Source organism: Aythya fuligula, unplaced genomic scaffold (assembly GCF_009819795.1).
Source record: "Aythya fuligula isolate bAytFul2 unplaced genomic scaffold, bAytFul2.pri scaffold_50_arrow_ctg1, whole genome shotgun sequence".
Taxonomy (NCBI): domain Eukaryota; kingdom Metazoa; phylum Chordata; class Aves; order Anseriformes; family Anatidae; genus Aythya; species Aythya fuligula.
Window position 1 is genome coordinate 51,214 of NW_022473990.1, and position 12,514 is coordinate 63,727.

Consider the following 12,514-nt stretch of genomic DNA (forward strand, 5'->3'; position numbering starts at 1 on the left):
CCCTGGGGGTTCAGGGGAGTCCTGGGGGGGGGGTTGGAGGGGTCCTGGAGGCATTTGGGGGGCCCGAAGGGGCTCTTGGGGGGGTTGGAGGAGCCATGAGGGGATTCGAGAGGGTCCTGGGGATGCTTTGGGGACACGGAGAGGTTGGGGGGGGCTGGGTGTTTTGTGCGGGGGCCTGAAGGGGGCCTAGGAGGAGTTGGGGAGGTCCTGGGGGTGTTTAGGGGCGCTCTGGAAGATGGTTGGGTGGCCAGGGGGTGTTTGGGGGGAGCCCTGAGGGGTTTTGGGTGGGGGCCTGAATTGTTGGGGGGGCCCCTGGGGGTTTTTGGGGGTACCTTTTTGGGGGTCCCCAGGCTCCGGAGGCGCCTCAGGCTTCCCGCCCTCGCTGAGGCGGCAGCTCTCAGCCAATCAAGGTGCGGCTGCTGCCCGCCCCGCTTCCTGAGTGGCTGCCACTTCCCGCCTCCAGCCATCACCAGCCAATCAGGGGCGAGGGTTTTCCCGCCCATCGCCCCCTCCGCCGCTTTCCCTCCTCTCCCAAATGGCGGCGCTCACGGGCCGCGGCTGAGGCGCTGAAGAGCCGCCGCCGCCTCGTCCAGGCGTCGCAGCCCTGCTGCAGCCTCCCCGGCCGGCCCAGTAACCCGTTTTCACCCGTTTTTGGCCTTTTTCTGCCGGTGTTCTTCTTTGCTTTGGTTGTGGGGCCCAGGGGGCAGCGCTGTGAGCAGAGGCGTCCCCTCACGGAGGCTTTCCCCAGACGCGCGGCCGCCATTTTGAGGCCGGAGAGGTGCCGCTGGTTTGCATTTGTATTCCCTTTACAGTTGCCCTCCCCCAGAAATAACGGCGGGGCTGGTCTCTGGCTGAGGGGGGGCCGCTAAAATGCGTGCAGAAGCCAGCGTTTGGGGAATTGGAAAGCTCTGACAACCCGAATGTGCTGGGTTTGGTCGTGAGCCGCAGGCTGTGGTGCGTGGCTAAGCCCCATTTGTCGTTTTGGTGAGTGAAAAGCCGAGAAAGGCAGAGAGGGAGCGGGTGAGAAAGGAGGTCACGTTCTGCTTGGGGTGGTTTTCTTTGCTTTTGCTTGTCCTGGGTAATTTGTGGCTGCGTTTGCCGGCTGCCACAGCTGCTCCTCCCCATGCCCGTGCAGGGCAGCCCCAGCCTTGGGGAGCCAAAAGTTGTGATTGTGGGGGAGGAAAACAGAAACCAAAACCTGTCTCTGCCATCTCCAGCCCTCCGTGTCCATACCCAGCACCAACTCTTCTGGAGCTTTTCCGAGTCAGCAATGAGTGTGTGAGAAACACTCCGTAGCCAATAACTTAGGCTCAGGCGAGGATCTCAGTGAAGTAGCAATTTATTCGCGATTGCAATGGCGGGCGCCCCACAAGCAGGAGAGAGCGCATCTACTAGTTCCAAAACACAGTTTGTATACCTTTTGATGGCAGGACCCTCCCCTGTTTCCCCACTGAGGGGGTAATCCAGATTCACAATCTATCTAATGCTTCACAAACAATGCATGGCCTTCAGTCGCTGGCCTGTTAAATTTCAAATTTCTTTTGACATTTTTACTGCTTGAAGTGGTCATGCTTCTTCACTTACCTGACTTGACACCGTGATTTTCACCTAATTGTCCTAAGGAGTCTGATTGTCTGCATTTTACAAGGTCGCCTGCTAAACTTTCTTATCACTGTAAGCATATCTCAGTACCACATTCCCTCCTTCTAAACAATGTAACTCTGCAAAAACACTTCAGTTCCCACAAGTGGAAAAGCCCTTTCTTGACCCATTTTGCCTCCACTGAACAGGGCTTTGCTTGGCAGTAGGAATACGTAGAGAACTGTTCAGGATGTGCAACCATTTTCCCTACAAGGGATAGGGGGGTGGGGGAGGTTTCCACAGTGCTGCTGGTGGCGTCGGTGTCTTTGCGGCTGGGTTGGCGCAGTGACGCTGGGGTTAAAAAGTGATGTTGAAGAACTGCAGCAGGTGAGAGGTTTGTGCTGTGTTGTGTGATTTTGAGGGAAAAACTTTCCGAAAGCCCAGCACGTGGCTGGGTGTGCCCTCAGTGCTGCTGATGGGCTCCCTGGGGGCAGTGGGGAGCTTCTCTGGGTCCTGGGGGTCCCTGGGGACAGCAGGACCCCTGGGTGGTGGTGGCAGGACGTGGTGTCTGCCCCCAGTTCTGGGCCCGTTCCTGCCCCAGACCACCGGTGAGTGTCCTGAGGTCCCTGTGCGTGGTGTCCCAGCCCACCTGGGTCCCTCGAGGGCTGCACTGCCCTCGTGTGTCAGCAGTTTGGGGTCACCCAACTGGGAGGTGCTGGGGGAAGCTGTGGTCGCTGGAGCCGTTGGGGTGGGTGACACAGCTGTGCTGTGGCCAGGCAGGGTGACAGCGTCGCCAGCGTCACCAGGCGCTGGTCCCACCTCAGCTGTGCTCCCGGACACCTCCCAGCCTGCAGGTCCCTGGGTTCGGGTTTAGGGTTAGGGTAGAGGTTAGTGCTAGGGGTAGTGGTTTGGGAAAGGGGTTGAGGGGCAAAGTTCTGGGTTGGGGATTATGGTTTGTGATTATTTCTTCGGGATTTAGAGTTGGAGTGCAAGAATACGGGTTAAGTTTGGGGTTTATGCATGGGGTTAAGTGTTAGGGTGAAAGGCTTGAGTTCTGTTTTGGCATTGAGGGATGGCAGGTATCCTTAGGGGAGGGGTTAGAAGGTGTAGGATTGGGTTTTTGGTTGAGATTATGGGTAGGGCTTCCTGTTGGAGGTTAAGGTTCATGGTTTGGGTTTTGGCATGTTTTTTGGATTTGGGGTTATTTTGAGTTTGGCCTTTGGGTTAGCAGTTAGGGTTGAGGGACAGTAGGGACTGGGACAGTTAAGAACGAAACGTGACGGGTGAGCTCGTAGAAGGAACCATTCTGGCACTGGAGCCACGGCCCCAGCGCTGGCGAACTTGATACGGAGCCGTTTTGCGCCCTCTTCCCCCCAGGGGAAATCTTAGGTTGACTTCTTAAATGTTTTGCAGCCTGGAAGTTGTCCCCAGAAGGTAGACACGCGCACACCCCCCAAAAGGAGATGCCCATCTCCTCCGTGGTGCTAAGGCAGCAGCACGTGGAGAGCAAGAGACTGGGCTCCGGTCCTTCAGCCATGGTTCAGGTAAGCCAGCTCTAAACACCCCTTTCCTATTTCCTGGAGGAAAGAGCCTATTTTGTCCTTTCTTCTCTCCCATTGCTTGGTGTCTGAGCAAATTGCTCCCGCTCTGCTCTCCCAAAGTGGCCAGCAGTGAGAAGAGGAGGGAGGGAGGGCTGAGAGGGTGTCAAGATGAGAACATCCTTGCTCCATCTCTCAGAGCAGGGAAGCACCAGGACGAGGCAGGAGGGGGCACTGCCACGGCAGAAGGGGAGAAGCCAGCACAGAGGAAGAGCTTTTCCAGGAGAACTGAGGGGGGAGAAACAGAGCTCCTCCACCTGCTGCTCCTCGTCCTCCCCTGCCCCAAGAGGTGCTTGAGAGAGCCTTCCGCCACTGGGATGAGGATTTGGGGGGAGTCGAGGCAAAATGAAGACAGGAGGCCTCAGGGGGAGCGTTAAGAAAGCCGCTGGCGCGTGTGGCGTGAGCGACCCCCGAGCAGAGCAGTGCTGTGGGCTGGCAGCAGCCTGGAAATAGGCGAGGAAAAGATTTGTGCCCTCAACTCTGCCACTTCCCTCGGGGCTGATGAGGAAAAAGCACTCACCAGAAAGGGTGCAGAGGGCTGCGAAAACACAGTCAAGAAACAGAGCAAAAAGAAATAAGAGCAGGTCCGGGGAAAAAATACAGAGAGAAATGTCAAGGGAAGACGGAAAGCTAAGTAAGGTTAGAGGGTTCGCAGCAAACGGTAGCTGATTCTTTGCTGGGAGTTTCAGATGCGGGGCTCAGGGGCAGAAGCATTCAGTACTTGGACTAAGCTGACCATCAAAGCCTGCAGTTTGCCATCAAAAGCCACCGATGAGCCTTTACCCAAACAAGGCTAGCCATCAGAAGTCGAAATTCTTGAGCAATAGAATCCCCCTCAAACCCAAGTGAGTCTGAAGTGCCGCAATTGCTGTACAGAATTTTACTTGACAAGCAGAAGCACTTGGAAAAATCATTTTAACTTGCAGGTTCTGTTGTGAAAGCGTCCAGCAGGATGGAAATGGTGCTGTCTTTTTCTCCCCAGCTGCCGTCGCATCCTCTCCTTTCCCCTCCAGGGATGTGCAGGTTTTCTCCACGTTGCTCTGAGGGCAGCTTCCCAGCTCTTGTCCCAGCCAGGGGAGGTTCCTGGCCATGGAGGCCGTGGAGAAGGTCCCTCAGCTGGAAACATCGTTGTGTTTTCCTCCACTGTCTCGCCGTCCGCTGTCAGATGGATTTCTGTGAAGGGAGTGAGACTGAGCAAAAACTGCTACAGGTTCTTGGGGCTCTTTGCCCACACGTGGACCCCGTGGATGGCTTCAGGTCCCGCCGTTTCCCTCCCTCTGCTCACCCCATCCCCAGACCCGGCCAGCAGCAGGGTTCAGCTCTGCCAGGCCCACCCACAAAGCCCCTCTCTTCCCACCCGGCCTGGAAACCAGCACCCAGCTGCAAACACACACTCTCCTCTCGGGCCAAGAGCAGCCTCCTGCTTCCTTAGGCCTTCTAAATGCTGCCAAATAACGTGTGTCTGCTGTGTCTCTGTGGCAACAGAAGGGAGCTTGAGGGACTTGAGGCTAGCCATGGAGGAGCCCAAGGTTCCTCTTGGATCGAGCCAAGCCCCGGCTCCAAACTGAGATCTCGTTGGAGAGGCCCCACTGTCCCCAGAACTACTTGCCTCCAAGGCTTGAGCCCCCAAAGGAACAGGGATGTGGATCACTCACCTGTTTTGCCACCTCTGACGGCGTTCTTGCAGCTCCGAGCAATCAAAGCTCGGGTCACCTTGGACTGGGTGGCGGCGGCGGGAGCCTGGGTTTGAGCTCTGGTGGCTGAGGATGCAGTGTCAGCCTACATCCGGGTGGTCTGGCTCTGATAGGATAAGGGCACAGCTCCAAGGACAAAGGTTTGAACTTTGGCATTTTCTGCTTCTTGGGCGGACTGGCTCTTTTTTGCCTTTGGCAATGGCGTGCAGGGCCTGAAGAGGAGCTTCGGTGGTTGATGTTGAGCAGAGCTGGCCTCCTGGTGCATGTCTGTCCCAGTGGGAGAGGCATCGCTGGGCTCCTTGGGCAGGCTGGCTCTCTTACCTACGGGCAGCGGCGTTGAGAGCCTGGGCAGGAGCTTTGCTTCTTGAAGTTGCGCAGAGCTGGCCCCCTGGTGTATCTGTGTCCCAGAAACAGAGGGGTCGCTGGGCTCTTTGGGCAGGCTGGCACTCACACGTACAGCGCACGGCGTCGGGAGCCTGGGTTTGAGCTTTGGCATTTGCAGTTTTGAAGAGCTGGCTCCCTGGTCCGTCTGTGTCCCAGTAGTAGCGGTGTCGTCGCTGGGCTCCTGAGGCATGCTGCCCTCCGAGCTCGGCAGGGACAGCATGGGCACGATGGGTGTTTCTAGCGGGCCTGGGGCTTTCTGAGATTCGGGGCGCTTCACTCGCTCCGTCTCTGGCAGGGCTTCCAGGCTGGATAGCTTCCTGACTTCAGGAGGGGCTTTTGCTGCTTTTTGGCCCTTGCTCTCCTGACATTTTCCACATCTTTACAGCCTTTGCCCGGCCCTGGTCTTGCACCGGTTGCTGTTTTGGGCTCTTGTTTCCATTTCCTCCTGGGCTCTGTTTTGGGCGCAGTTCCTGTCTGCAGCTGGTTGTGCAAAAGCTCCTTTATGGCAGGAGGCAGCTTGGGCATCAGCGGCAGCCTGCCGAAAGGACAGAGCCAAAAGAATTCCTCCACCTGCACGACAGGAAGGGTGGCAGTTCAGGCCGTTTCTCTGGAATCGGGAAGGAGAGATGTCAGAAGCAAATTTCCATGACTCTGGTGTAGCCGGGACACGCCGGGTGCTGAGGCCTCCTCCTGCGCTGTCCCAGGGGCCGCTGTGCTCCCCTCCCAGCCTCCATCTGCAGGGGCCTCGGCCCTCCTTGGCACCAGCCTCAGCCGGCTCAATCTTAGGCCGTGACGTGGTTTGGGGGCCAAGTTCTGGCAGAGAGGAGCTGGGTACAGCCAATTTAGGGGTGTTTTGGATCCCCAACCTCCTGCAGCACCCAGGGACAGGCACCTTGGGCACGTCACATACCAGGGCTCCATTTTGGAGGCCCGGAGACAAGAGGCTGTGCTGAGCTGGCATGAAGCTGTGGCACAAGAGGAGCCAGCAGCCGCTTTGTATCTCTCACCTTGGCTGGAAGACGACAACACAGCCCGTTCCTTCTCCTGCCTGTCATCCCTGCGGGCCTTGAGACGCTCCCCGGGTGATAGCTGGGGCGCTTTGTCCATTATATAGCTGGCAAAAGAAGAGATCGGCGTGACTCAGGGCACCACCACTCCCACGCTCACCAGCTCACGGACACATTTGGCAAGGAGCAAACGCTACCGAGCCCGAGCAGCGGCCACAGCCACAAACATACTCACTCGGGGAAGATGATTGCATGGCCAGAGAAGGTCAGGGAGGCCACAGCTGACACCCGGGACACCACCATGTCCGTCAGCTGGGGAACCTGCAGGGGAGGAGCAAGGAGATGGCAAATGTCCTCTGCCTGGCCTCCACTAGGTCCTGAAGGAGCCCAGGGCAGCGGGAGCCAGCAGGACCGCAGCTCTTGGCCACCCCAAGAGGCTGGCCAAGAGCTCCAAGCCAAGAGGTCTTGCTGGGCCAAGGGCAAGCATTGCTGCTGCCCGTGTGTGAGGCTGCCCAGGCCGTGGGGAAAACAAAACCCTCACCTTGAAAAGAGCCTTCTGAAGGCTCCCCTGTTCTGACAGGCTCTCCAAGAAGTCACGATAGAACTTGATTTCCTACCCTCGTGCCTTCGATGCAGGAGCACCCCCATGTCCTTCAGGACAAGGGCGATGTTGTCCCCCTTCCCCAGGCTGCGAGAGATGAGGGACGTGGTGCCTTGGATGCAGCTCTCCACCTTCTTCCAGGACACGGAGGCAGCTGCAGCCACCTCAGGGAGATGGAGGGGCTCCAGCTCCTTATGGCCTGGAAAACGACACGAGAGGGATGGAGTCGGTCACCAGCGGCCCTTCCCCGCGTGTTCCCTAGTGCTGCTCATGGCAGTCGTCACCCAGAAAGGCTTCAGTTTGGGACCTGCTCCGTGCAGGCAGTGCTTTGCTTCTGAGAAGCACCTGAGATCCATGCAGCAAGGGATTCCTGCACCCTCTTACCTGGCAGGTACTCCTTGTCGGCTGTGAGGCTGTGGGCAACGATGAGGCTCCTGGCCAGGCGGAACGTGGGCCACTGCACCGTAAGGGACTTGTTCCCAACCTCGACCCGTTTAGAAACAACGGCAAAGCAGCCAAGAGTGGGAATTCGGACGCCCTGCAAGTGGCAGAGAACGGAAGGGCCGAAGGTTAAGGATCAGCCGGAGGTGGTCTCATCCGGGAACGGTGCTTCGGGCCCTGCTGTGCACTTCCCGCTGTTGGGAGCCAGGCTGAGGGGACCCAGGGGCTCCCAGCAACTGGGGTCAGCCCTGAGATACCACACCAACCTACCAGAAGCAACACCGCACTTGTGCGATACCTATTGGTCTCTTGGTGGGGCCTTTTGGGGTGAGTTTCCTGCTTTTGGGGTGGGGAACAAGGGCGACGTAGGTGCCAACCCACCTGGCGCAGCTGGAGGTGCTCCCGGATGTAGGCTGACACAGCATCCCAGATAGAAGATCGCTCTGGAAGGCAAGGAAAATCAGGTCGCATGCTGCTTCTGGTGGCTGCCAGCCTTCCAGCACCCCCACCCCCGTGTTTTGGTGGCAGAGGAAAAGAGCCGTCACATCTCCGTCCCCAAACGGAGACCCCCCGAGTTGACCACAGAGCCAGGTCCTCCCCACAGAAAGCCCCAGACGGGGCTCAGCCGCGCTCCTGTAGTGCTGGGGGTGCTCGCACCTTGGTCAGTGACGCCTCATATCGCAGAGACGTGCTCCATAGCACTGTTCTCCCAGCAGTCTAACGTGGTCCACCTGGTGCGAGCAGCTTGCTCCTTGCTGGCATCAGCCACCTGGGAGCTCCTCCTGCCCGAACATCTCGGTACCCGCTGGCGCAGGACCCATCGCGCAGCCTCTTGTCGATGGCCGTGTCGCGGTGACATCGTGGTGACACGGGCAGTGCTGGCTGCTGCCCGCGGTGACGGCGGCACCAACAGGCTGCTGCCTGCCCAGGCACCTCTGTGCTGGGGGGAGGACATCAAAGAGTCGGAGGAATCGGAGGAGTCGCGCAATCGAGTCCTAAAATTGGAGAATTTGGAGAAACTGGAATCATAGGAACAGAATCGCGGAATGGCAGAAATGGCAGAATAGGAGAAATCCCAGAATCCTAGAATTAGAGACATCAGAGCAGCCTCAGAAGTGGAATCGTAGGTGGAGGGAGATTGGTGGGACCTGCGGGGGGGGAGGGCGTGGAGCCATGGGGGACACTGGGACATATGGGACTGGGGGGACATTTGGACACGGAGGGGACGTGGGACACATGGGGACATGGGGGGGACTTGGGGCTGGGGTGGGACATGGGATTTGGGGATGCCTAGACGTGGTAGGGACAGCGGGGGCTCGAGGGGACATGGAGGGGATGTATGGGAGTGGGGCGACATGGGGGGACATTGGGACATACGGGACTGGGGGAACGTGGGGTGTTTTGGTGGAGGGAGGTCTGCAGGAGGTCTTTGGGTTGTTTGGGGAGGCTTGCGGGGGGGCTTGAGAGGATTGGGGACTCCTGGTGGATTGTGGGGGGGAGCTGAGGGGGCCCTGTCAGGTTTCTGGAGGGAGTTTGGGGGTGCAGGGGGGTGTTATGGGTGTCTGGGGGGGTGGAGACTCTGGTGAAGGGTTTTGGGGGATGGGGTGGCCGGGGGGTGTTTGGCGGGGCTCTGGAGGATTTTCTTGTGGGGGTGTTGTGGATGGGGACTTGAGGTGTTGGGGGGAACCCTGAGGGTGTTTGGGCGGAGCCGGGGGGGCTGAGTCAGTTGTTTTCCAAGCCACAGGAATGCCGACTTGGCTCAAGTTAGCTCAAGTTCCAGCAGAACTGAAGGGCGACAGACAGCGCGATGTTTCTAATAACAAGATGCTTCAACAGAAGAGAGGGTCGACAGATCACAAGATGTCGTCAATTTTGTCCTCATTATTATAACCACAAGATTTACTCTATCCTAAAGTGAGTTTATACAACGGCATTCCCCCCTTTTCTGGACAATCTAGTAAATTCTTTTACTTAGTACGAAAATTTGTCTTCCCGGTCTTTATGATATGTTCCCCATAGCTTGCCATGCACGTTTGTGGAGGAAGCTAACATGGACGTGCGTTGTAACAACTTCCAATTCCGAACAAGCAATACAAAAGACAGTATTAAACTTACACCAACTAATAGGAATAAAACAATACTTGGGTGTCTCGAGGTGTTCAAAATCCCAGTTGCAGTTGGCGACCATCCAGAGTGTATCCCATCAGTTGTGATTTGGGTCTTGTTTTACTCTCTGCAAAACTCTGCTTACTTCCTTTGTCTCATGATGGCCGGTGATTAGAGTCTTCTCTCCATTTTCCTGAATGCCTTTTAAAATTGTAGTAACTTACGATCCATTGTGTTGTTAGACTTGATCGGCTGGTGGGATACCCCTGGTGCCAAATAGAGAAAGTCACAGCCAACGGTTCTGACAGTTACAAAGAGAAAAGTTAGCGTGAGTTTTGCTACGGAGAGTTCTGTTCTCCTTATCTACTTCTACAAAATCACAAGCAGTTCTTAAACACGCACAGCCTTGACCAATATACACAAGCACATTCTGGCACTGGAGCCACAGCCCCAGCGCTGGCGAACTTGATACGGAGCCATCTTGCGCCCTCTGCCCCCCAGGGGAAATCTTAGGTTGACTTCTTAAATGTTTTGCAGCCTGGAAGTTGTCCCCAGAAGGTAGACACGCGCACACCCCCCCAAAACCAGATGCCCATCTCCTCCGTGGTGCTGAGGCAGCAGCACGTGGAGAGCAAGAGACTGGGCTCCGGTCCTTCAGCCATGGTTCAGGTAAGCCAGCTCTAAACACCCCTTTCCTATTTCCTAGAGGAAAGAGCCTATTTCGTCCTTTCTTCTCTCCCATCGCTTGGTGTCTGAGCGAATTGCTCCCACTCTGCTCTCCCATCAAAAGTTGAAATTCTTGAGCAATAGAATCCCCCTCAAACCCAAGTGAGTCTGAAGTGCCGCAATTGCTGTACAGAATTTTACTTGACAAGCAGAAGCACTTGGAAAAATCATTTTAACTTGCAGGTTCTGTTGTGAAAGCGTCCAGCAGGATGGAAATGGTGCTGTCTTTTTCTCCCCAGCTGCCGTCGCATCCTCTCCTTTCCCCTCCAGGGATGTGCAGGTTTTCTCCACGTTGCTCTGGGGGCAGCTTCCCAGCTCTTGTCCCAGCAAGGGGAGGTTCCTGGCCATGGAGGCCGTGGAGAAGGTCCCTCAGCTGGAAACATCGTTGTGTTTTCCTCCACTGTCTCGCCGTCCTCTGTCAGATGGATTTCTGTGAAGGGAGTGAGACTCTGAGCAAAAACTGCTACAGGTTTTTGGGGCTCTTTGCCCACACGCAGACCCCGTGGATGGCTTCAGGTCCCGCCGTTTCCCTCCCTTGGTTTGAGCTTTGGCAGCTGATGCACAGATCTGGCCCCCTGGTGTGTCGGTGTCCCAGTAGTAGAGGCATCGCCTGGCTCCTTGGGTGGTTTGGCTCTAATACCTATAGGCAACAGCGTGTATGGGGCCTGGGTAGGAGCTTTTGTGGTTGAAGATGTACACAGCTGGCCCCTTGGGCGGTCTGTGTCCCAGAAGTAGAGGGGTCGCTGGGCTCCTTTGGCAGGCTGGCGCTCATACCTATAGGCAACGGTGTGAAGAGCCTGTGTACGAGCTTTGGTGGTTGAAGATGAGCAGACGTGGCCCCTTTGTGTCGCAGAAGTCAAGGGGTCGCTGGGTGCCTTGGGCAGGCTGGCTCTAATACCTACAGGGCACGGCACTGGGAGCCTGGGTTTGAGCTTTGGCATTTCGCCATTGGAAGAGCTGGCCCCCTGGTGTGTCACTGTCCCAGAAGCAGAGGGGTCCTTGGAATTGGATGCTTCCTCCAGAAGAGATCGGCGTGACCCAGGGCACCACCACTGCCCCCGATCTCACGGAGACACTTTGACGTTGCCATAGAGTCACTGTCCTTAAGGACCATCCTGGGAAGTGGGCGACAAAGAAGCCCAGGCCTCGATGGGAAGCAGGCGTTGCTTCCCATCCACCTCCCTGGCTGGGCACTCATGGGTGCAAGGGCAAATGCTACCGAGCCCGAGTAGCGGCCACAGCCGCAAAGATGCTCACTCGGGGAAGATGGTGACACAGTCAGAGAAGGTCAGGGAGGCCACGGCTGACACCGGGGACACCACCATGTCCATCAGCTGGGGGACCTGCAGGGGATGAGCATGAAGATGGCAAATGTCCTCTGCCTGGCCTCCACTAGGTCCTGGAGGAGCCCAGGGCAGCGGGAGCCAGCAGGACCGCAGCTCTTGGCCACCCCGAGAGGCTGGCCAGGAGCTCCAAGCCAAGAGGTTGGAATCTGAACCCTCTGACGATGTTCTTGCAGCTCCGGGCAATCAAAGCTCGGGTCACCGTGGATGGGGTGATGGCGTCGGTAGCCTGGGTTTGAGCTTTGGCATTTTGCGTTTGCAAGAGCTGGCCCCCTGGTCTGTCAGGGTCCCAGTAGCAGAGGCGTCGCTGGGCTCCTTTGTTGCCTTCATTGGCAGTGGCGACCTGGTTCAGGAACGGCACGGCGACCAACCGCAGGCCGCTCGGGCCATCAGCTCACGGACGCCAATGTGGTCGATGGCAAATGGCGTTTATTGCTGAGTTGCACAGTGTTATATAGCTTGGGTTCACAACGACACTTGCGTCTGCTTCCATCATAAACTACACGCTATTGCCTATGAAGGGAGGGGCTCTAGCTTTCCGTACAGCGCGATATCTTTGGGCTGCCAGACCCTACCTACCTACATTTCCCCCCTCCCTATGTGTAACTAAATTAGCTTAAATATAACAATCAAAAAAACTCTGCTCCTGTCTTAGTTCTATGCTTTACAACAATCTTCGGACGTAGACATCGTAGCTTGAATAAAAAGCATAAGGCACAATAAACAGGAGAAAACTAGGGGGTAACTGGTCATAATGGGGTGTAACTTGGGATAACTGGGGATAACACTGAGTAAATACACTCTGAGCAGTTGCTGGTGTTCTGCCAACATGATGTTAACTTTCTCTAGCTGGCTTTTAACAGAGGACACAAGCGTGTTTAGTATACAAGGTCCAAAGATCAGTGTTAGGATCATTGCGATCGGCCCTACTAAGGCAGATATCAGGGGGGTTAACCACGGTGAATGGTTAAACCATGATTCAAACCATCCTTGTTGGGCTTGTCTTGTCACTGGGGTATACGGATTACGGGGT

The 12,514-nt window shown here is 56.6% G+C and overlaps 1 long non-coding RNA gene across 2 annotated transcripts; it reads left to right on the forward strand.

Annotated features, from left to right (window-relative positions):
• The first annotated feature begins 8,186 nt into the window (after nucleotides 1-8,186).
• On the forward strand, nucleotides 8,187-10,783 carry LOC116501594. Of its 2 annotated transcripts, none has more exons than XR_004254463.1 (4): nucleotides 8,187-8,429; nucleotides 9,045-9,220; nucleotides 9,950-10,081; nucleotides 10,322-10,783. It is a non-coding gene; the product is annotated as an uncharacterized LOC116501594 (long non-coding RNA). The 2 variants fall into 2 exon arrangements; XR_004254464.1 differs by having other exon boundaries at nucleotides 9,051-9,220.
• Nucleotides 10,784-12,514: the final 1,731 nt, after the last annotated feature.